Source organism: Plodia interpunctella, chromosome 2, assembly GCF_027563975.2.
Source record: "Plodia interpunctella isolate USDA-ARS_2022_Savannah chromosome 2, ilPloInte3.2, whole genome shotgun sequence".
Taxonomy (NCBI): domain Eukaryota; kingdom Metazoa; phylum Arthropoda; class Insecta; order Lepidoptera; family Pyralidae; genus Plodia; species Plodia interpunctella.
In genome coordinates, this window is record NC_071295.1 from 1,908,705 (window position 1) to 1,931,121 (window position 22,417).

Consider the following 22,417-nt stretch of genomic DNA (forward strand, 5'->3'; position numbering starts at 1 on the left):
CACATACGTTTCCAGATACTTTGTCATGCATGTCTCTTTTATCTTTGTAACTGGACATTATATTCTTTAAAATAATTTTATAGAAATGGTTTTATGATTTATGAAATAGGTTAGTAAGTCGAAGGCAAAGCTCTATTTGTACAGAAAATTCCATTAATATTTACTTGACTCTTTTAGACACGATTAGGTGTTAAAAGCGGAAACAGATTACAAACGAATTCTATAAAAAATATTGGATGATGCAATTCACAATGTTTTAAAAATTTTAAAGATTTCAATTTTAGTTCTTGTAAACAACAACGTTTTAGATAAGAATGCGTAACCTTCCGGATATAGGCCAGCATCGTGCTCTTGCATTGTTGATTTCTGCTGTGGTTATCGACAATACCCTAGGTAAAGGATGCGACCTCAAAGGGAAGTTTCAGATGTCCTCATTGCCCCGTTCCAGTTAATTTAGATGGATTTTGGACAGGTTTATCTCATTGGTTAATAAATAAAATTATTAGGCTGGTGTCGTCTCTTAAGTGTTTTAGATTTGGTTTATGTCGATGATATATCTATATAGGGTTTTAGATAGATACTTCTTTTGTACTCGGCATTTTTCTGAAATATTTCGAAACTGTAAATACTATTAATATTCAGCAAATTTAAAATTAACTGTTATATAGTGCTGATTTGTTGGTGATGGTAAATTATACAATTTATGTAGATTTTGTTTCAGATTAGCTGCTAAACAGATATTCGTTTTATAGATTTTCGCGACAAATGTTCATGGCACGATTGATTTTAATAATTCAAATGTTTATTCGTGAAAAATATAACAAAAACCTCATCTAATTTAATATTTAGGTATACTATTATGTTGACATTTATACATTTGTTCTTATGATCTCTTCCCCTTTTAAAACATTACTTTCACTTGGACGTATTCCAGAGAACGAAACGTACTCAATCAATATACAGTTTTTCCTGGAACACTTTGATGAGAAGTTCGTATTTTATTCATTTTATTTTCTCATGGGATTTTGCGACATGGCACATATTTTCAGTGACTTAATATTATTCATCCCATTTGTAGGTATTGTATAATATTTTAAAATGAAATACATCTACGATATAAACACTAAAGAAGCTGTTTACATTAGTAAAAGGTATGATATCCTCCCATATAAAACTTTTGATAATGTAAAGTGTTTCTTTAGTGCAAGATGCTTTAATTGAAATTAAAATCATTATCGTCATTGCTTCCTACTTGTGTTCCTGCTGTAGCTCTGCGAAATATTGGCTAATCAACAGCAAATTAAATATAATTTAATTGTTTGCCGTTAGATCCGTATAGTTTGTTTCATATTCACTGATAGGTGAAGACCCTAAAGAACTTAAAATGAGCTAACAAGCTACGCAATGGACGTGATGGTTTGTGAAAGAGTCGTGTGCCAGGCGATTTATTAGTGAATGGGGCGCTACCGGTAAACCTTGTCTGACGCAGCTCAGCAGTCGCGGATAGGCGCGTTTCGTCGCCGGACGCCTCTTCCTTGCCATTTCTATATCCCTGGTACATTACCGTACTCTTCACTGGAATGAATATGAATTAAAAAAACGGATTTTGGTGTGTGTGTGTGATTCACAGTCTCCTATACCGGATTTTAGCGACTGAGGATTTTGTTACTGGTGGAATAAAAAAAAATAAGGTAAAGAATTTCCCTATATTTTCAGCGGCCTTTTCAGCCTAGTCGTTTAGAGCAGGTAGAAGGAAACAGTGTATTCAGACCCTAATAGGTTTTACACTATTTTCTAGTAGACTTCATGAGTAACCATCAGATAATCGTGATTAATACAGTGATTCATAGTTTAGACGTCATAAATAAATAAACACTGCTGATGACCAATTACCTACTCGGTCCATCGCAGGATTTAGCGCAGTATTATTAGTGAGATAAAGTTCTCGACACGGCTATAAAATTTGTGCAATTTTGACCTTTATTTATACCTTATTTTAATTGGAAATAATATTCAATAAACATCGTGTGTTTTTATAACTTTTATTTCACTTGCGTTTTGTTTAGGATCTTTTTCGCCTAAGAGTTAAAAGCTATCATTTTGGTTTATTGTACTTTGCAGTGTTATCTTTAATATATAAAATGTATGTAGTTTAATGAATTTTTATAAAACCGCTTCTGCAGACCCTTCCTTTCCTAAGGGTTTGTAACCGGCGACAGCTGTTTCGCGGTTACGGTTTATGGATAGGGCCCACAATAGGGCACAAATGCCAAACACTGCCGGGCCCGACTGCTCACGACCTGACATTTGAAAATAGCAGCATATTTCTACATTTCCATATTTTATCAATATCAGATACAATGTTTGTGCCTTTGATTAATTATAGAAACATCAGTGAAAGTTCATCCATCAAAAAACTGCCAATATTTAGATGTATTATATCGTAACTCGTTAATGCATAATTTAATAATAATATTTATATTTAAATCAAATAATTTCGACATATATCTATTTAAATTATAGTAGTAAAGTAGTATAGTATTAAGAAAATGTTACACAATGTGAAATTTGTCACGTATCATACCTTAAACCTTTCCTTTTTGCACCTATAGACCAACTAAAGTAAACACAAATGGAAGGACACTTCAAAAATAGTGATATCATAAAAAAGACATGATGTCACGTGCAGGAAAACAACATCGAATTTTGTAGTTTTTTTTACAAAACGGTTTGATGTGCTGTCGATTTTACGTAGACAATCGACAGCACATCAAACTACCCAAATTAATTGTAAATTCATCGCTATTACCACCGCATAGAGATGCAGGCAATGCAGGGTATAACTTTAAACTAACTTTAAAAAAATATATAAAAAAGGCTTCTACTGAATTTGTATTAATTAGTAGACTATTATCTGGCGCAGTCTTTCTTTGTAGATAAAAATAAATAATAAACCTAGTGCAATCCGAGTGCGTAAAGTAGTAGAGTCGACAATCCATTGTCAAGATTTATGTGACTCGCACACACCACCCTTCCCGAAGATACTAAAATATGAGGAAGGAAACAGAATAGCTATCTTATTTTTGCAGACGACATCAGTGCAACGAAAGCTTTGTCTGTTGACTAAATTATATATTTTTTTAATGTAAAAGTAGCTGTTGAACCACTACTTCGTCAGCGTAAAATAGTTACTTCTGACAACATAATTTCTAGGCCCAATATTTTTGTATGATAGCCAATTAAGTCTTCTTTGGTCGTCTTTTCAACATGATTCTCATAAAAAATTCCATTCTCCATCAACTTCAAAACAATAAATTTGGGAGATGATTTAAAAAAGAATTGCCTATATAACTGGAGTCTAATAGAAATGGAGTCTTTACGAAGGTCCAGCGGTTTATAGCCGTGGAAGTGGAACAAAACCAGATAACTTTCGCATTTATAATACTAGTATGAATAGACACAGATGTTAGGAGCAGCAAAAATAATGAAGGTCCCAAAATACAACCATGTAGAACTCCACAAACAAAAGCAAAATATTATATCATCGTTTAGTCATATTTTCGTAAATTTCTGATCCAGGAGCGATTTAATTAAGATTAAATTAAGCCTTTCAAGTCGAGCCCTACGTAGGGAATTTTTGTAACTCGTAAATAACGAAGAGAATGAAATTTTAGTCTGAAAAAGATGTTTTCGTTAAAAATACAAGATCACGTCTTGTGACTTGCGTGCGGCTTCATTCATAATCTTTACGTAAATAAATAAAAAACTTAATACTTTATGTACATTTTTGACTATCAATACATCTGAAAAGAAAATTGAAACTCTTGTTTACAAAGGTTCATTTATCTATTACTAATTTTATGGGTGACATTATAGTCAAATAATAGTCGACGAGATAATGATATAGTATAATAATTTTGACTATAATGAGGATTATAAAAATGATGTTTTAGACATAAGAAACGTCAAATTAAAACACAGAAATACTCGTGGAAGACAATTGTGACCACAATCCTAAGGAACCTTTAACGAGAATGTTATTCGACCAGTATTCTATGACCTTTGACGCTGAATCAACAGTTACGTTTCAAAAGTTCTCTCTCTATTGGTTTTGTGAACAAAAGCCAGCAAAATGTTTAGGTAGGTGTTGTTTATCTTCTTCGGCATTCGCAATTTTCGGTGAGATTAATTTAATCCACCCACGCTTTATAGACCGGTAATTAAAACCCTTTTGCATATTAAACTTGGCACTAAAATAATTTCCATGAAGGCTTATCGTTTTAAACCATTTACCTATTCAAAATTGTTACACCACAATGTAATTGAAATCACGTGTTTTATAAATTGTGTTCTTTGTAAAAATAGCCGTGCACATTTTTAGCAGGAAAATTATTATCACAAATACACTGATTCTTGTTCAATTAATTCTAACGGAATCATTTTTTTATCTAGCCAAATCTTATTCTTATCGTAAAAAAATCTGTCATTGCTACTTTTCCACATAATATGCATCCTAGATTTTCCATAAATATCTGATAATAAATACTGACACAGAGTAGAATATAATGTAAGTTACTTTGACGCCGAAGATATACTTGCTTCCATTGTCATCTCACATTCTGTTCTATATTTCTCTCAGAGTACAAGATAAATTATCTCCATGTTAAGTTAGTATCTGGAGCACGTCTTTTTTCTATACAATGGATTTTTATTTATTTAACTGTCACTGGTTTCATGCCACTTTCTACTTAAGTCAATTAAATGCTACCTGCATGCGTTTCGTTCCGGCTGTTTTCCGTATTAATAATTGTTGCCTGTACAATACACGCTTTGTTGACATCAGGGAATCTGATATTATCTTGCATCGTTTTCGACGCTTACAATGGGTTCTTTTTATGCCGGCTGAAAATATGAATCTGTGCTTAGAGGTTTTGTATTTTTCGCTGAAAGCCTAATTTACACGTAAAGGCTTCTACAAAACAATAACTATAGTTACTAGTATACTTGGTTTCATTGTAATTTTAGCGATATCATATTTTACTTGTGGCGTTCGTACTAGGTTTAGTTCAATGCCATAAATAACTAATATAGGACACTAAAATGTGACGGACAAGGGTCGCTGGCCAGCTGAAATATTTAGGTCTGTATTCTAGGCGGTAACAATGAAGAGGAATGTCAAATTTACATTGGAAATTATCTGGTTCCACTCGATGTTAATATAGCTAGGAATATAGTTAGAAATATCGTTCAGTAAACTAGCAGTAACACATGTACTTTTGGTGAAGTTTATAGCAAACCTTTGCTAATCTATTTTGAAAACGTGACCCGTGTTTACCATTTCAATATTTTCAACCACTTTGATAATAGTTACATGTTTTGTTTTATTCATATCACATAGGTATAGACCATAGGTAAATCATTACCAATAACCCAGTGGAAACCAGTGGGACTAGAAAATATGTCACTTATGATACAAAAACTCCTAATAAGTTATGAAATGTAATCGAAATTCGATTTTCAGCAATTTTATGAACGCATTAAGTGCAATTGCCACAAGTCCATTAGATGGTAACCGAGGTCCAATATTGTTCGTAATAACGTTCAATTCATCAGCCATTATCGCTTGCCTCACAGCACCAGCAGCAAATATTGTAACACGATTTGTTATTAATATGTCATCACTCTCATTGGCGATTAAAATTTGTCGTTGGTTCTACGAATCGTGTGTCATAAGCGTGCGGAGCTCTGCATGGAGTTCTATATAAATTTACATTGTATTTGGTTATGCTATTGAAATGGCGCTTATCGAAGCTTACAGATTTAAAAAAGGCACAATTAGGTACCATATACACGCAGTTCAGGAATGTCATAGACATAGGGCTGATCATATTTGTGAGACTGGTTGAATTGCCAAAAAGCAAAAAACAATTTGAAACGCGATTAGAAATCGTTCTAACAATAAAGGGAACATAACACATATTTCCAACACACGATTAACATAATTGGAAAAGTAGGGCTTAAAACAACAGTATCAGTATATTTATTTTGTATCAGTATACACAATTCAACAAATAAAATTACTGGATGTGAAATTCTATATTCGTTGTTTGTTCTACTGTAAAACGGTAAACTAGCCGGCAAGGCTATAAAAGGACCATGACATCAAAAGCGAACATTGGAATCTATAGTCCAAATATTATATTTCATCATTATCTTCCCTACCATGTCGCCAATGTCTATAATATGTCTTTTCTCACCATATGTCTCTTTTCCCTACCACAACCACGTTTATTCCTGACTCCTTCATTTCCTCCTTCATACAATCCATCTCTTTCTTGGTCTCCCTGTAACCTAAAACAATTCAAATGTCGCAATTTTAGTTTGTGAATTCTCAATTCTCAACCAAGTTGCTAATAAATTCTGACATTGTGCTGATTCGCTGTTTGGTCATGACACTCGTATGTTACGAGTGCATAATTAGGGAAAGTTCTCATGAGTTTGCTACAGCTGGACAGGTCTAGGTTTCGGTACGGATTTGAATAGAAAGTGGTAGCGGCAAAGTTTATAATATCATTGCTAGATTTGACAATGTAAAATAATGGATAAAAGAATAGAACTATAGACAAGTATTAGTATACTTCTCTATAGTTCTATTCTCTATTATCTATTAATAATGTAGTCACCATCAAGCTTTATCAAAATGACTGGACATATCACTCTAAATTTAGTTTTCTTTAGAGATTCTGACTTGCACTTTCTGATTTGCAATTTTCAAACAATAAAAGTATATTTTGGTTGGTTATTTGGAACTCACCCTACATTTAAATTTACTTCACCGTATCTCGAGCATTTGATTGGCCTTTCAATATCTGTTATTTATATTATTCATCAATCATCACTAGACCACTGCTCTAATAAGTTTTCGACCTTAATATGTTTAATTTAGAGTTAAATATTGAGTGAGAGTTGATTTTGTACTCCGATATTGCAGTTCCATATCTTTAATTAAGGTCAACTTCAAATAGTTGAATCAAATTGTAAAGTGAAAAATACAACTGTCCGTGATTATTTTTAGAAAGAAAGCATATGAGTGATCTGTAGCATTCATTCGTAAGTGGCTAGAATTTATATTTTGCTCAATTTTGGAAACTGGAGATAATTGTTGACATACATTACACTTTCTAATGTAAATTCATTTTCAAATGGTTACATTTCTGTATGTTTAACCAGTCGAATATATTATAAATTTTATATATCAATCTATGGAATTCACAATCAATGTGTATACAATTCCAACTCTGTACTGTGCAGGAAGGCATGGTCAATATTATTCTGACGAACCACGTCATGCACTCTTTTAGTTCTTATGCTGGCTATTGGCACTATTGACAAACAGTTCGCCGTGCATTGTTGGATTTTCTTTGCGATAAAAAAATATCTTACATGCAATCTACGCTATACGCGAACTTAGACTAATGCCACGCAAATGAACGTGCCTAATGTTAATTTACATGGCATTTGTCTTAGTTCGCCGATAAATAGATGGGATTTTCTCATTGACATGATTAATAGCAAAAAAATAACACCAATCTGCAGATCTACTACCATGTTTATATTTAAGCAATGTCATTGACATTGTGAAATGTGAATGAAAGTGCATTGAACTTATGCCAGATGCGTAGGCGCAAATAGAGCAACCGAACAATGTACTGGTGTCCTTTTTTATGAACCGTATAATTATTCAGTGATTGGTACGCTTGTGAACAATAAAGTCGTGATTGATGAGCTTGAAATAACAATAATTAGAACTATTGATACATTTACAACATCGTTAGATAATTATTTATCTAATGGTGTCATAGGTACATTGTAATTGTATGGTTTAACATACTCTTACACATCACATTTTTATATGGCCTACTGTTGAGCAAATTGTTGACTCACCTTTGAGAGTAAAAATCATACACTCATTGAAAGTTCTCCCATAATTCTGGTTACCTTTATTTGGCTGTGTAATTTAAACTTCCATTAATCACGTTAAACTACACGGAACTCAAACATTACGCAGATTAGTTAGACAAATGAGGCTATGTGTTAAGTTGCTCGCAACTTTAGCGTAATGCGTCAAACTTTAAGAAAATGTATGTTCATTAAGCGAATACCTTATGTCTATTACACGAAATAGTTTGGTTTCAAAACAAAGCCGAAACTGATGCCTGAATTAATTTTTTTTAGCATATTTGTGAAAGACTGTAGCTTCTGTTGTTCTGTACTTTTTACCTTACTTCTGTCGTGCTACTTTTTGTGATAAAATTTGTCTAGTTAGAAACAGAACCAGAGATGCCAAAGAATATAAACCTACTTGGATAATCAGGACTTCGAAGAACTTGTATACAAAGTTATAACAGGTTTCTAGACAAAGAAAATTGGGGTTACAGGAAAATTTAGTACAAAACAATATCCGGAATTTCGGGAAAGGAAGCCGACATAAGACAGACACGGCAATGTACAAAATTGAATTGATGAAAATGTAGTCATAGATAAGCATCGCGTTGAGAAAGAATTTATTCATATGTCAGTGATAGTGTCTACACGAATTTTTTAATTTGCGATTATACCTCTGTAACAACTGTTTAGTTGTATTCTTAGCCAAAACTTTGTTCCAGCTAACAACCCACGTCGAACTTAGACTGAACTGAACTGCCAAAAGACGTTATCATAATAGTTTATCTCCATTGAGTGGGTCTTGAAGATCCTAGACGTGATAGTGTTACCTGACAGGGTTGCCACTTGGATGCTAAATTGTGGTTACATTTTGAGAAACGTCGACTTAATGTAATTACATATTTAATTCTCTTATGTGATAAGAAATATTTTGAAATCCTTTTGAATAGCCCCGCTGAGAATTGTAATTTTTGTCGTTCCCGCAAACGTAACATTTTAAATGACTACTTATTGTTGATAATGTATTTAAATTATTATTATTTAACGGGAAAATTATATTGTTGTTTTTGTTCTTAATTATGTACTAAACTTTTATCATGTAACAGGACAAGAAGCTTGTTATTTCCATCCTATTAAATTATTAGCAAATATTACCAAGTTTAGAATTTGTTTTACTGCAAACAGTATAAGTTAGTATTTTCTGAGCTCGTCGTCAATGCTTGTACGTACGTACACACTTATTTGCTCAATAAAAATAACAATATAAAAAGTGAGGTAAAGACGAACTTTCAAGTTACGAGGCAGCTGATAAAGGCTAAGTTTTAAAAAATGAGCAAGTGCAATAAACACCGGTTCAAATCCAGCTGCCTTTGCTGCACTGCGTCATACTTTTTTTTCTTTATCTTAACTAGTTAATTTGATCTATTTTCATCAATATTAGGTAATCTATAAACATAGCAACCTTTAGCTCTATCTAAACACATAATTTAACATTACATTCATGCCATACTACTATATATTAGTAGTAGTTTGCAACAACCCTATTTCTTTATATACCAAAACAAATACAAGGTCTTGACTTTTACCCGAGTAGTAGATAATCAGACAATGCGCGACATTGACCAGGCGCTATCTACCGACATCGAAACCCTTGAAATTTAAAGCGGCTTGTTTGTGACTGTGGATAAGGATACTGTTACTTCCGAGGCAAAAGGTGCAAAGCGTTAATCAAATGGGGGAAACTGTTGAGAAATATGTGTACGTTGCTCTTTCTCTTGTCTTTCTTTGAATATCAATCGCCTTACCTTTTTTGCGACTGAAATCTTGCTTAGAATAAAATTAAACACTCGAGCGAGAAACCACGGTGAGCATGTCTCCCAGGGGAGGAAGGGTGGTACAATAAAGTTTCTGGATGTGTATCCGAAACTTGGAACAAGTACCTACCGTAAAATAAATTGTTCGATCGCCGTTCTGATAATCAAATGTTTCGCTTTTATTTATTGTAGGCGTGGAAGAGAAAAGGGAAATAAACAGAAGCATCGGAATAATGTTATTTGCCTGTGAAAGACAAATCTTCTCGGTTCTTTGCTTGTTTTTTTTTATATTTCACTCATCAATACAGTATTGATTGAATCAATGACTAATAACGATAAAGTCTTGCGTAATTTCTCACAACCTTTTTGTGATTTCACAGAACCCTAAATTTCAAAAAATCTTTGTAAAATTGATGTAATTTGCACTTGTTAATTCTCCTTATACATGTTAAGCGCCCTAATTGTGATAAGACATATTAAGAGCCATTAGGAATATTATGGACAAATCAGCAGTGGTATTTTGCGAATCGCACGCACGTGCCGAGGATCATAATGAGCTTTGCAAATTGAATCATCATATTCGTGTTAAATGTAAATATGAACAATCTAACGACAGTCCTTGAGACCTTATTTGCATTGCAAATTAGCGTCTCTGCATTCAATAACTAACGGTTGTCCGTGACTTCGTTCGCGTGAAGCGCTAAAAGGTAGCCTATGTTACCCATGAAAATCTATTTATATGCCAAATTAAATTTTGAGTTTATCCGTTACAAACGTGAAAATCTTTCCACTTCATTATTTTAGTATAAATAGTTTAACATTAGACGGTATTATTGATATAGATCATTACGTTGTAGTAATTTCATGTTTTACGCATAATGTTCTCATGTAAATTCATTTATTGAACGACTTGGTTGTATCTTATCATTCGGTGCCAGTTTTAACTAGGTTACGCCAAATGTTTGAGCATTTTAAAGGAGCTGCGGTAACTTGATGATTTGCGTGTCTGTGTTTATGTTTCAAATTCATACGTCGGATCATTTACTGGTTATGCTTCTGCTAATAGAAGTTGTTTCCAAAACCGTAGGTACATGTTTATTATACTGTTGAGTTGGAAGAATATATCCACTTACCTTGGATTCCTAAAAAAATAAGATCAAAGAGATAAAAATACCGAATCATGGTGCGAACGTATATACGATTAAATTTTTCACTAAACGATGTTTATGTCTGTAGAGCACTTGCAATAACTATTTAGCAAGATGTGGGCGATTTTGTTAAAAATCACTACTGGATGGTGTAAATATTAAACAAAGCTATTAATTTGTTGAAATTTGGTAATCAGCTGCCTAGGCTTAGTCGCCTCATAGGTACGATATTCGCGGATTTTTGGAGATTTAGTTTTAAACTGATTAAGCTTTATTCTATTAGTGACTTTTTACCCTCTTCGTGATCCCTCAGCTACATCATGTAGATAACCAATAATGCCTATTTCTAAAATTACTATGGGTGCTAAACTGTAGTACTGACGATATTAACCGCTACCATCGAAATAACTTTTGTATTTTACAATAAGTTGAGCGAAAGTAAATCTGACTGTGGTTAAGGCGTAGCAGTAAATTTTAAATAAAGTTTTATCCTAAAACCCTAATTAATAGAACAAAAGCGTTAAAGTGTGTATCTTTATGTGGTTCATGAATATCTCACAGCCTTCAAGCGAGCCAGAAATCTCTGGCCAAAATAAAGTCATTTATTTTAATTAATTTGTATTTCAGATTAGTAGATCAAATTTGAAGCAAACCTCAAGTAGATATGGCATTAGGCCCGAAGAAAAAATAATTAAATAGCTCTACTACAGGGCAACAATATCGAATTTTGTAACATTCTGTTTCAGAATGTTGATAATTACACTTAACATTGTTGTATTCATTTTTTATACATATTATTAATGTTAAAGAAATGTTTGTATTTGACATCGGGTTGAACGGCTTGGAAGGAGATGGGATGCAATAGGGTAATAAAAAACAATTGTAATGTTTTGTAAATGTTATGGTGACTTGTTTTTTTTTTCGTTTCTTGTTTGCAATCGCCCACCTGCTGGTAACCTAGCTAGTATTTAAACTCGAAAACGGTTTAATCCGTCCGTTCCCAGACAATTTACGAGAGGTCTCAATTCCGCGCACTCCTTGTATAATACTTGTACCGGTCACTAATCCGGTTTAGTCTAGACCAAACCGGACTGCGTCTATGCAAATCTCTTGATATGGGTATTCATGCACTCTCAGAGGGGACTCGGTGACAGGAAACCGGAATAATTCTACTTCAGAATAAGGTTTTACCCTACGTGACATATGTATGTGTACAAACGTATTGTTTTGTAGGTCTTATCCTTCTGAGCCTTAAGGAAGGAATTGAATAATTACTGGAACAGGTGTTCAAAATACCCAGTTTTCCGGCCTAAAGTGGCACTTTCCTTATTTATTCTGTAAAGTAGGTATCATTTAAAATTAACGTTAAGGTAGATTCCTGTAAAGACAAGAGGGTCTTTTATAATAATTACTTTGAAAAACCTACACAAAACATGATAACTTTGCTGATTATTCTGAGCAAACATATTTTTAAGATTTCGTTTTTTGTTCTCAACAAGCACTAATTTTAAGTTTTTTTTTTATATTGTCTTAAAAACCCAAACTTAAATAAACATATTCCTTCTTTGTTTCTATCTACATCAGTATATGTTGCTTAATGAATTAGATAGTTCGTTTCGGTTCTAACGATCGTGTTGTCATTCGTTTCATCCAATAACTGTTACACAAGTCGCCATTAATTTTGTTGTGCTAATTTCGCACGCTCTCGTTAACCATCTTCCCAAATTCTGTTGTTGTACGACAAATTATAGTAACCATTATATAATTGTTGTATTTGATGTTCACATAGTTATATACAGTGTCGAAATTACCTCATGTTCACCTCCATAGCAGTTTTGGGCAGTCAGGCATATAAAAACCAGCCCCGAAATAGATTTTATGCCGCATTTATTTTGTTTACTTTTAGGACACACCTAGTGGGTAGGTATGTAAAAGGTACGGGGGATGAATGTAATGATACTCCTTCATTACATTATAAAAATCTCTTTATTGAATTTCGAACGAACAACAGAAAAACTAACAAGATTTTATTTGATGTATGTTTTGACGCAGTCAGCCCCTGGAGCTGAATAAGATTACCTGTATGTAACAAAAGAATTTACTGTTTTCTGATAATAATATATTTTAATTAATAAGCGATCCCAATTGCTACATGACATAATAAGATTTTTTTGCATATTATATGTTTTTTAAGTCAACACAATCATCATTTTAGCGTATTTCTGCCCACTGCTGAGCAGAGGCCGCTCTTCACGTGTGCCATTCTTGTCTGTTCTTCGTTACATTGTTCGCCCTCTCATTATCTTAGTGATAATGATAATTGCTTAAATTAAATTCAAATGTATGTAATTTAATATTTAATACTATTTTTCAATAGATCATATTATATATCTAAAGAAACACGTTCCAACGTGTTTCTTCAACATTGTCTGTTTAGGTCAAAGAAATCGGTAAATCGATTTCTTTGTAATTGTTGACCTAAACAGACAATGTTTATCGCATTTGATTTGGGCATGCGTGGGAATATCTATGTTTTTCTTAGTTGGCCATCGCATTACACAATCAAAGCCAAGACTAGACAGATTTTTTTTTATGACAACGATATATATGAGCTTTATCATGTCTGGTTAATTGGTTAAAGCGATGAAAAAATAATCTCTCACATATAGAAAAACAATCTCTTTAAATTTATCGTTATTTAAAATTATAACTTTAAATCGATTACGTTAAATTTGTACTTGACATTTCAATGGGTTCATATAAATGAATGGCGTTAAAATGCCCACAAATATAATAAGGATGGATAAGGAGTAATATCATCACCTACCACGCTGTAATGGCCCATACTGCTTGCACCAGTGTAGAACCAATCAAATAGCTAGACATGCGTTCGCATTGTGATATGATGGGAATGCGACCACACATTTTAATCTCACAATATCGGTTACGATATCAGCAATCTCTATTACTTTATGTCGAATGTTTGTGTTCGTGTTTTGTAACGCAGTGTGAATTGTGTATGGAACGAGGTTATGAACTTGAAGCTGGAGATTTCTGAGCAGCAGAGATTCTTACACGGCTTATTTGTGTTCTACTCTTTGTATAAAATATTATTTTATATTATTTTTATTGCCCTCAATATTAAATATCTCATTATGTATAGATTTTAATAGCGGTTCTATTATTCTTAATTTCTTCACCAATACTCTTAATCATATTTCCAAGAATTTGTTTTTCTAATTAAGATTTACTATTTAATTGGTTTAAGCAATCAAAAATCATCTCTCACCGCGTTATAATTTTAAATCGATAACGTTAAATTTGAACTTGACTTTTCAAATGTTTCAAGTATAAATGAATGACGCGAAAACGTCAAGAAAATAAATATTTCCTAAATTCGAAACTGACTGTGACAACATAGTGAGGGAAAGCTAATCGCAAATTCTGATTAAACGTTACGTGTGTTACACTCATAACATAACAATCCACGAATCGTGTGCGCCAATGGATGAATTTGGATGAAGCGAAAGCAACAATACAGTGTATTGATCTCAAATGATCTTATTTTACGCAATTCTACGCAATCGGACATTGAATTCGAACGTGACAGAGACAAGTTTTGTATTTGTATTAGGACAACATTTTGTATCGGGATTATAGGCGAACATAATGTGTTCGATCGTGCTAAATATCGAGTTGTTTGTACAACCCATGGAGTTAGTAGGTACTCCGTACAACTACTAATTCCATGGTACGATCATAATCCATAGAATCATATTCCATAAATTATCTATTCGATTTTTAAATTTTGTTTGTCGCGAATTAGGATTTTAACTCAAATTTCTCTCTGTAAATGGAGTGGGAAAAAATACGAGACGAAAAATCCTAGCATCACCTGTCATTTTAACCCTTTATCTAATTAATCAACTAAATAATCCCACGACGTAGTCAACAGCAAAGTATAGTTTCTAACTTGGAAATGGCAACAAAGACTAGAGTGACAGAACCTCGTCCATCAAAACTCCTGATTGTAGCACTTATGTCGTAGGACTAAAAGGCGATTGCCGCATTTCCCGCCCACCCAACTGGCACTCATTGAACGAGCACAAAAGAGCTTTTCAAGAGTCGATAAAAGGCAAAAGATCGTAAAATGTTATATAGATAATATTCGTTTTAGTATCGTATCATTTCTGTTTAAAAATTACTCTTGTAACGAAAATTTTATGATAATACAAACACTGTTTTAAATGTTAGTTTTAGTTTTCAATTTTAGAGAAATTTAAACTACAATCTCTTACCATATACTGGATCAGATAACAAGCCTAACAGTATCAAAAATAAATACAGTGTAAATGACTATTCCTTGTGCAAAAGACGTAACGATAATGTTAAAAAGCAAGCGAACTAAAATAGAATTTGTCAGTACCTACATTGAAAGTTGCAAAACTAGATCTGGTTTATCGGATATCGTTGAGCTGGTAAAGGAGTTAGTTTCCTCTGTTGACTTTATTGGTGAGATATTTGTAGTCGTCTCTTATTTCACCGTGTCATAGTTTCACTTAACGATAAAATTATATGTTAAAGCAACTAACTATATACGCTATTGATTGATTGATTTATTATGTACATATTTACTAATCAAATACATGTACGTTATACTTTTACGAAAGGTTGCTTGTTAGTGCTATAATATGTAAACTCGAGGCAAATTATCATATCTCTGTACCCCATAAATTCGTTGGTTGTTATCATTCACCGAGGTAACTAAATTTATTCAGATCTTTGATGACACAAGTGTCACTAAGCAAACATCTATACTAATGTTGCAAGCTATGTAGTAACTATTGAATGGTCACATGAGCCAAGGTCGCGCTTTATATTGTGGACTCTGAATATACAATTATTTTCTTAATTCCATGCAATTTTCTGAATTAGTTTCTTTGAAAACGCGATACGAAGAATTCAGAATGCTAACTGTTCTAGTAATAATAAGTATGGTTCTCTGAATTAGATCACCCTATTCATCATTGGTGATTTTATTAAAATTGTAGATGTTTATGGAATATAGTTTTTTTGAAGTTTAATAACTCGGTAGGTATATTTTATGTGAAATACAAGCGAAATACAAGAATGTTACTATATACTCGTATACATATATACTTTTGTGTTCTGGGTGAAACCAATTTAATATTTTTACCCCTTACAACTACAACCTTCATCACATTGGTATCAAGAGTAAGAAAATGTTTTGCTCCTCCAATAATATACAAATTATGAATCAGCCACGAACACGATCAGTCAAGATCAGGTTACTGGAATATGTTTTATGACGTCATCTAGTTCTTCTCTCAACACGTTTGAATGCTTTCAGACGTGCGTGCCTCTTCTATCTGTGACTCATTTGTGAAGTGTATAGGTATATCATCATTCTCTAATCTTTACTAATCTTCAAATTAACTAGCCTTATAGAGCTTTGTTGTGTCTTGTTGTCAGAATGTGTTAGTTGTCAGAATTTGGATCTGAATTTGATTTTTTGGTGCAAGAAAAGAAATACGGTTTTGAACACGCATTTAAGTCCGTAGCTGTTATTTCATGTTATGTTTTGTATTTATTTTAATACCTTTGTCTATGATACTTATCAGTGATCCATTCGTTTGCAATTCGAGTTTGGACGTAATCCAAACCTTGTTGCTAGCCAAAAGATTCGCGCAGTTGTCGGGTATATTTCCAAAATTGACATTAGTTATGATAACGGAATTTTATACATTGTTTACTATTTGTATTGTTTTGTTTAAGGATAATTTCAGCATTCATACTTATAAATACTTAACAAAATGTGTTGCTAAAGTTGGCTATGCAAAATAAACGTATCCTATATGCAAAACAGTTTATCTGAAAATGTAGGACTAAATAAAAACTATACTATATCAATACAATACTAATATCATTAGCGTAAACACGCGCCATTAAACAACCAAACGTGGTTAGTCGACCTCATTTAGATAATTCGCTAAGATCATTTCCCTTCATTATAGTATTGAATTGAACATGCTAAGGATGAATCAGTAACACGCCACTTTTTTAAAGTTCCGCTAATTTGTATTATCACTTTTAGATCCATGTTCATAGGTCGATTGTAAATGACATTGATTCATTATCACAGCCATTTTAATTTCCCCTTTGCTTTTGATGTCAGACTGTGAGGGAGTTAGATTAACATTTACATCAATATTCACCCATTACGTCCCAGCATTGCGAATGTTACCTGCACAGATTTAAAAAAATCCAATAATTTATATTTATACCAAACTATACTTATACCAAAAGAATTACATACCTACCATATTCATTTGGAATAAGTATTTTAAAGTATTATTGTGTGAATTTAATGTCATTAGCAATTTAACAACGCAAACCTTGACCTCGCTTCGAATAAATAAGTGGACAAGCAATGAATACTTAACTCCGAGCAAACAGAGCCCCATCGGCCGGAAAAAGACAATATTTGCTCTGTTTCACCACGGACCACGGGCGGCTTAATATTTAAAATAGCTGTTGATTGTGTTTGAATTAATTCGTTATTGTCCAGTATTGCTCATGTCATTGTATTAAGTTTTAGTCTAAGCGCTTGCTTTTGCCATGGATTCGACGTATGTAGAATTGTAGGTGTCTTTCGGGTTTATCTAATGCTTCTTTTCCTTCAAACGATGATTGTAGTCATATTTTCTAATTTAATGGCCACAACTGGGACCCCTCGAACTCTCAATTACTGTATGAATCTCATACATCTAATTTATTACTACACCTGCCTAGTTGATTGGCTATCGCTGTTTCAGAACTCCGTGGGTACCTTAAAACTTATACATTTAATGGTTACATAATTGTAAGTTTTCTTTGTTTACAGATAACATTATCAACTGACCAGCCTATGTTTATGCGGTGAACCAATCGGCCGAACCCCTTCGGTGAGTAACATCTTAAAAAACTATGTAGTAATGTTACACATCCAATATTGGTGTCCTAACTACTATTGGTGTAGGAGTTGAAGGCCCTTAAAATGGAAAAATATTGTCATGTTAAAAAATCGTAATCATGATACTTACATTTCCGATTTCTAGAACCAGAAAGTAGAATTATTAAGCCTCTTACTGAATACACATAACGCATTAGTTATCATACTTAGAATGTATGTTATGTTCTTTGAAATCCAACCTAATTATGCTGAAAAGCCTAAATGCTCACCTATAAACATTAACTATGAAAATGTTTGCGAGTTCTTGGCAGAAATATGAATTTTCTTCAGTGTCATATTCATTGCACTAAATTTGAATAGATAAACATGCCTGCTATTTTAAAGCGATCCCATGGCATCCTGTGTTACTTGTGTCGGTGTGATGGTTTACGACATGAATGCGAGCCAAACGAACCAAAAACCCAGGCGTTTTTGCTTTGTGTTCTGCAATTTTATATTCGTGACCTGTTTTATTTAAATGCCACTTCCAAATGAGCTTTTGAAAATGTTTTGACATTTATTGGACAATGTTGATATATGCGGATATTGTATTTAAACTTTTGTTATTTTTATCGTATTTTGGCAATCATGTTGCTAGTATACTATAGCAAAAATCTTAATCGGCATGCTTACACGGAACGTCTTCAAGTTTGAAATCTGTATCTTCATTCAACAACAAGTTATATTATTAGTATCAGATTTCAGTTGTAGATTCAGCTGTTCTACATTGTTGTACATTTAATAAAACCGTGTCTTATACATTTCCAAAAGTACTATTCACATTGTAATTATGGACACGATTATGACTTAACGTTAGCTGAAACTCCATTCTTGGGTATCGTATTAAGATTATCAACTACTTATATTAAATTCCTGTTCATTCAAGTTGCTAACTAAGTATGTTAACATTGCTTTGAAACTAGTCATGTAACACGAAAGCAGAGATTATATGACCAGAGTTAGTTCAAGAGCAAACTTCCATGTTCCATACCATCACAATATGGTTAGGAATACTTATATATATGATAGGATTTGGATGGATTTCCTGTATGTAGTCTTGTTGATGTTTGTGACACAATCACGGTTCAACCGCTGACGGTTTTAATGAAATTTTATATGACGTCAGTTAATATGTACGGTATTATTTATCTATAAGTTCCCACGGGAGAACGAAGCGAGATATTAACAAATACATTTTCTACAATGTCTTCTATATGCATTTCTTAAAGACGTGATGCTTTATCTGTGTTAACTTTTTATTTCTAAAACCGTATACTGTATCTGTTTATATCTGAAGTTAACCATCTGATGCGACAAGCCATATCTATTCCAGTTCACCGGTGTGATTGTACACTTAGCAGCACATAAACCTGCCCAAATTCATAGCAAATTCGCCTCTATCACTGTCTCATAGAGGTCATGCTGGATATACATGCAGTGGACAGTTCGGAGCAATTTGATCGGAAACTATTAGTTCATTGCCTCCTTGGAGAGTCGCCAGCGCGATATAATTTAGCCTGCTGCTGATAGCTGGAGTTAATGCGATAGTGTTAATTAATAGCGTCTACATGTTCTATCATATTTAATACTAGTGGCCCTTCCCTGCTTCGCTCGGATCAAACCACTATGTAACTTCTGAACGTTTCGTCTATCTCTGTGCCACATTTCATTGAAGTCCTCTTTATAATATTAGTATGGATCTGTTCTCTTTATAATATTAGTATGGATAATTAAGTCCCTTATGTGATTAGAAGAATCAGATTTTAGAAATATTTGATCTTGATTGAATAGTAATATTCTGCTAATATCAAAGCATAATTGAAACGTGATCAACATCATTGTCATAATTTTCAGACTATATCAAACATCTGCTGGATATAGACCTACCTTTTTTCGCGCCACTTCCTACGCTCCTGTGCCAGTCTCTACCATCGCTTTCCCATGACCCAAAACAATGTCACCTGACCAGCGGCCTGGTGGTTTACCGGCCGGTTGAAACGAGATAATAATGTTTTATTTTTTTGTTTTGTCTTCTTGTTAGCAACTTCCTGTGTGGCCGAGCTCTACGTAGAAAAACAAAGCGTCGATTTTCAGAATGCAACCGTCTCACAGTTGTCTGTCATAATATAATGATCTTTTGTTCCGTGCACTTCCGACATTAAATATTAGTTTTTTATCATCTTCTACATCGCGAATAAGTCCATAATAAGCTTCCATGTTGGATTGTCAGACATAATTCCATAAGCTGACTTGTTAGATATAAATATTTGAATAGATCCAAAGCGTGCCATTCGACATAATGTGCCTAAGTGTAAAAGGTGATATTGTGTGTATATATAGTCGTGTCGAATCGAGTCATTTATATATTTTTGATGTCCATGAAGGAAGTGAATACATATATTACATATATAAAATATACACAAATACATATATAAAAAGTGTATCGTATAAATTAGTATCCCATAACACATATCCTGAACTTTCTTTGAGGTCTCTAACTCCATGTCCATATATAATAATACGTTGAAATAATTTCAACTGTCCTTGTCACTGATCATTTTTCACAACCCTTTCCCGACGACAGACTTCGTTAAAGAAAGGGTCAACAACACGACTCAAGTTTAAGGCAATCCATCTCGGCAGAGGGCGTTTTAGTCTCCTTCAGTCTTTCGTCACGGCAAATTGACCCCGCTGAATTAAATCTTCTTACAAGCCATTTCTTTTCACAAGCTTCTCTTTACGAATAACTTTCAATATAACTGCGTACCTAGCTAAACTCTAAACTGAAGAACAAAATATATAAAAATGTTACTCTGATCGACTTTGATTGGTGAGACATGAAACATATGGTACAGATCACAAGCGTTGTTATTAAAATCTACAAAAACCGACGACACGAGATTGTTCATTTGTTAGGTTATTTTGCCAAATGAAAATAATTCGCTTGCCATAATCTTCTCAAACACCGTTCCGATTCACAGCCAACATGATCTTGTGTGTACATCCTCCTTCTTATATATATTTTACTTATTATTTAAAACAATGAAAGGGAAACTATGTGCGACTTCTTCTCGCTAACTCTACTAAGAGGCGAAAATCTTTAAGTGTCGGTTATATTTAATTATCCTCCCTACCCTAGATTACTTCTTACAGTTTACTGTTCTTCATAATAAGTCAATGTCATGTCTCACGAATACCTTAGATACCAGTAGTTTGTAGCTTGTGAGAAATAACTATAAATATTGACGAGAAAAAGTTCCTGTGAAGGTCTAATTTCTGAATAAATCAATTTTAATTAGAATTTTGAATTTAGACGACTTGAATAAATATGATACCAGTGTTAGCAATGACACAAACTGTGAGAAAGAAAGACTGTACTTCAACAAGACTCAGGTGTGACTTCAGACTTATCTAGGAGCGCTAAAATTAGAATGTAACAAGCATACGTTCTGCAGTGGCGTCTTCCATTGTTTATTGTGAAGGGCGCAGATACTAAGAAATGTAACACTTTGTCTGTAGGGTTGGCAAATTACACTGCAGCAAAAAATACGTTTTGTTCCAAATTTCTCCACAAGCTTTTATTTAGTTTCACCTGTCCTGAAGTTTTCTTGTATCAAATCTTACAGAGGTGAACTTTTTCAAGTCCTTTCCCATGACAACGCATTATTACGATAAAGATATTGACTTGATAGCCAGCATAACATATAGATAGCGTTAACTACATCACTATTTATTAGAATAGTTAAAAACCAAATGATCTTAATTTCAAAAGATTCCTGGAACTCGAAATATTCTCTATATTATATCAACTCCCACAACATCTTCCCTTGTTATTGCTACACGATAAGATCGGGCAATGCTCACTTGAAACCTATTTAGGTCGTATTCTACCTCTACCGTTTTGCCAACGTATACTACAGAATTCTAAACACATTGAAGCAAGCACGCCTACGCTAAAGTAATGTTATTGCAGAATTGTCCACATAGTCACGTCGGCATTCACCTAAAAATGTCAAATGGGCGAATACCTAAGCGATGTGGGGATAAAAGCATGTGTTTAAATAAAATTGTTTTTTTTTTCGAAAGTAGATCTTCTTGTAGGTATATTTTTAAGATGCCTAAACATTTCGCTGTTGTTCCTTTCACATAGATCAAGTGAAAAATCTAGCACTTTTCTCCCATTTTTAAGTTATCATCAGACATTGACTTACAGTTCAGCTTTTTATTAAATGTCTTTCAGAAGCCAAGAGTCGCGAGACCGAAAGGCCATATTTATAGCTGATGCTTATTGGTAGATTACACTCAGAAATAGAAACTTTAATTAATTGAGAAGCAGCTGGCATATCTGCCTGTTTGCCTGCTTGATAGTATAAAAAAAATGTGTTTCTTTCGATCCCAGACCAGCATGGAAGCAAGAAATATCATAAAAAACCATTAGAGCCGCTTGGTTGGTCCCAGCTCCAAGCCCCAGGCTTTAAGTCTGTTTTTAACCACCGACG

General features: G+C 33.5%; 1 protein-coding gene across 2 annotated transcripts in view; it reads left to right on the plus strand.

Annotated features, from left to right (window-relative positions):
• Positions 1 to 22,417, plus strand: part of LOC128677517 (uncharacterized protein) — a 54,183-nt gene that overhangs the window by 16,132 nt on the left and 15,634 nt on the right. The window contains exons 1-2 of one of the 2 annotated variants that reach the window (XM_053758431.2): positions 1,496 to 1,691; positions 17,811 to 17,871. The gene's annotated coding sequence lies outside the window, so the exon portion shown is untranslated. Of the gene's footprint in view, positions 1 to 1,495; positions 1,692 to 17,810; positions 17,872 to 22,417 lie in introns of those variants that run through there. The other variant, XM_053758441.2, reaches the window with a different exon arrangement.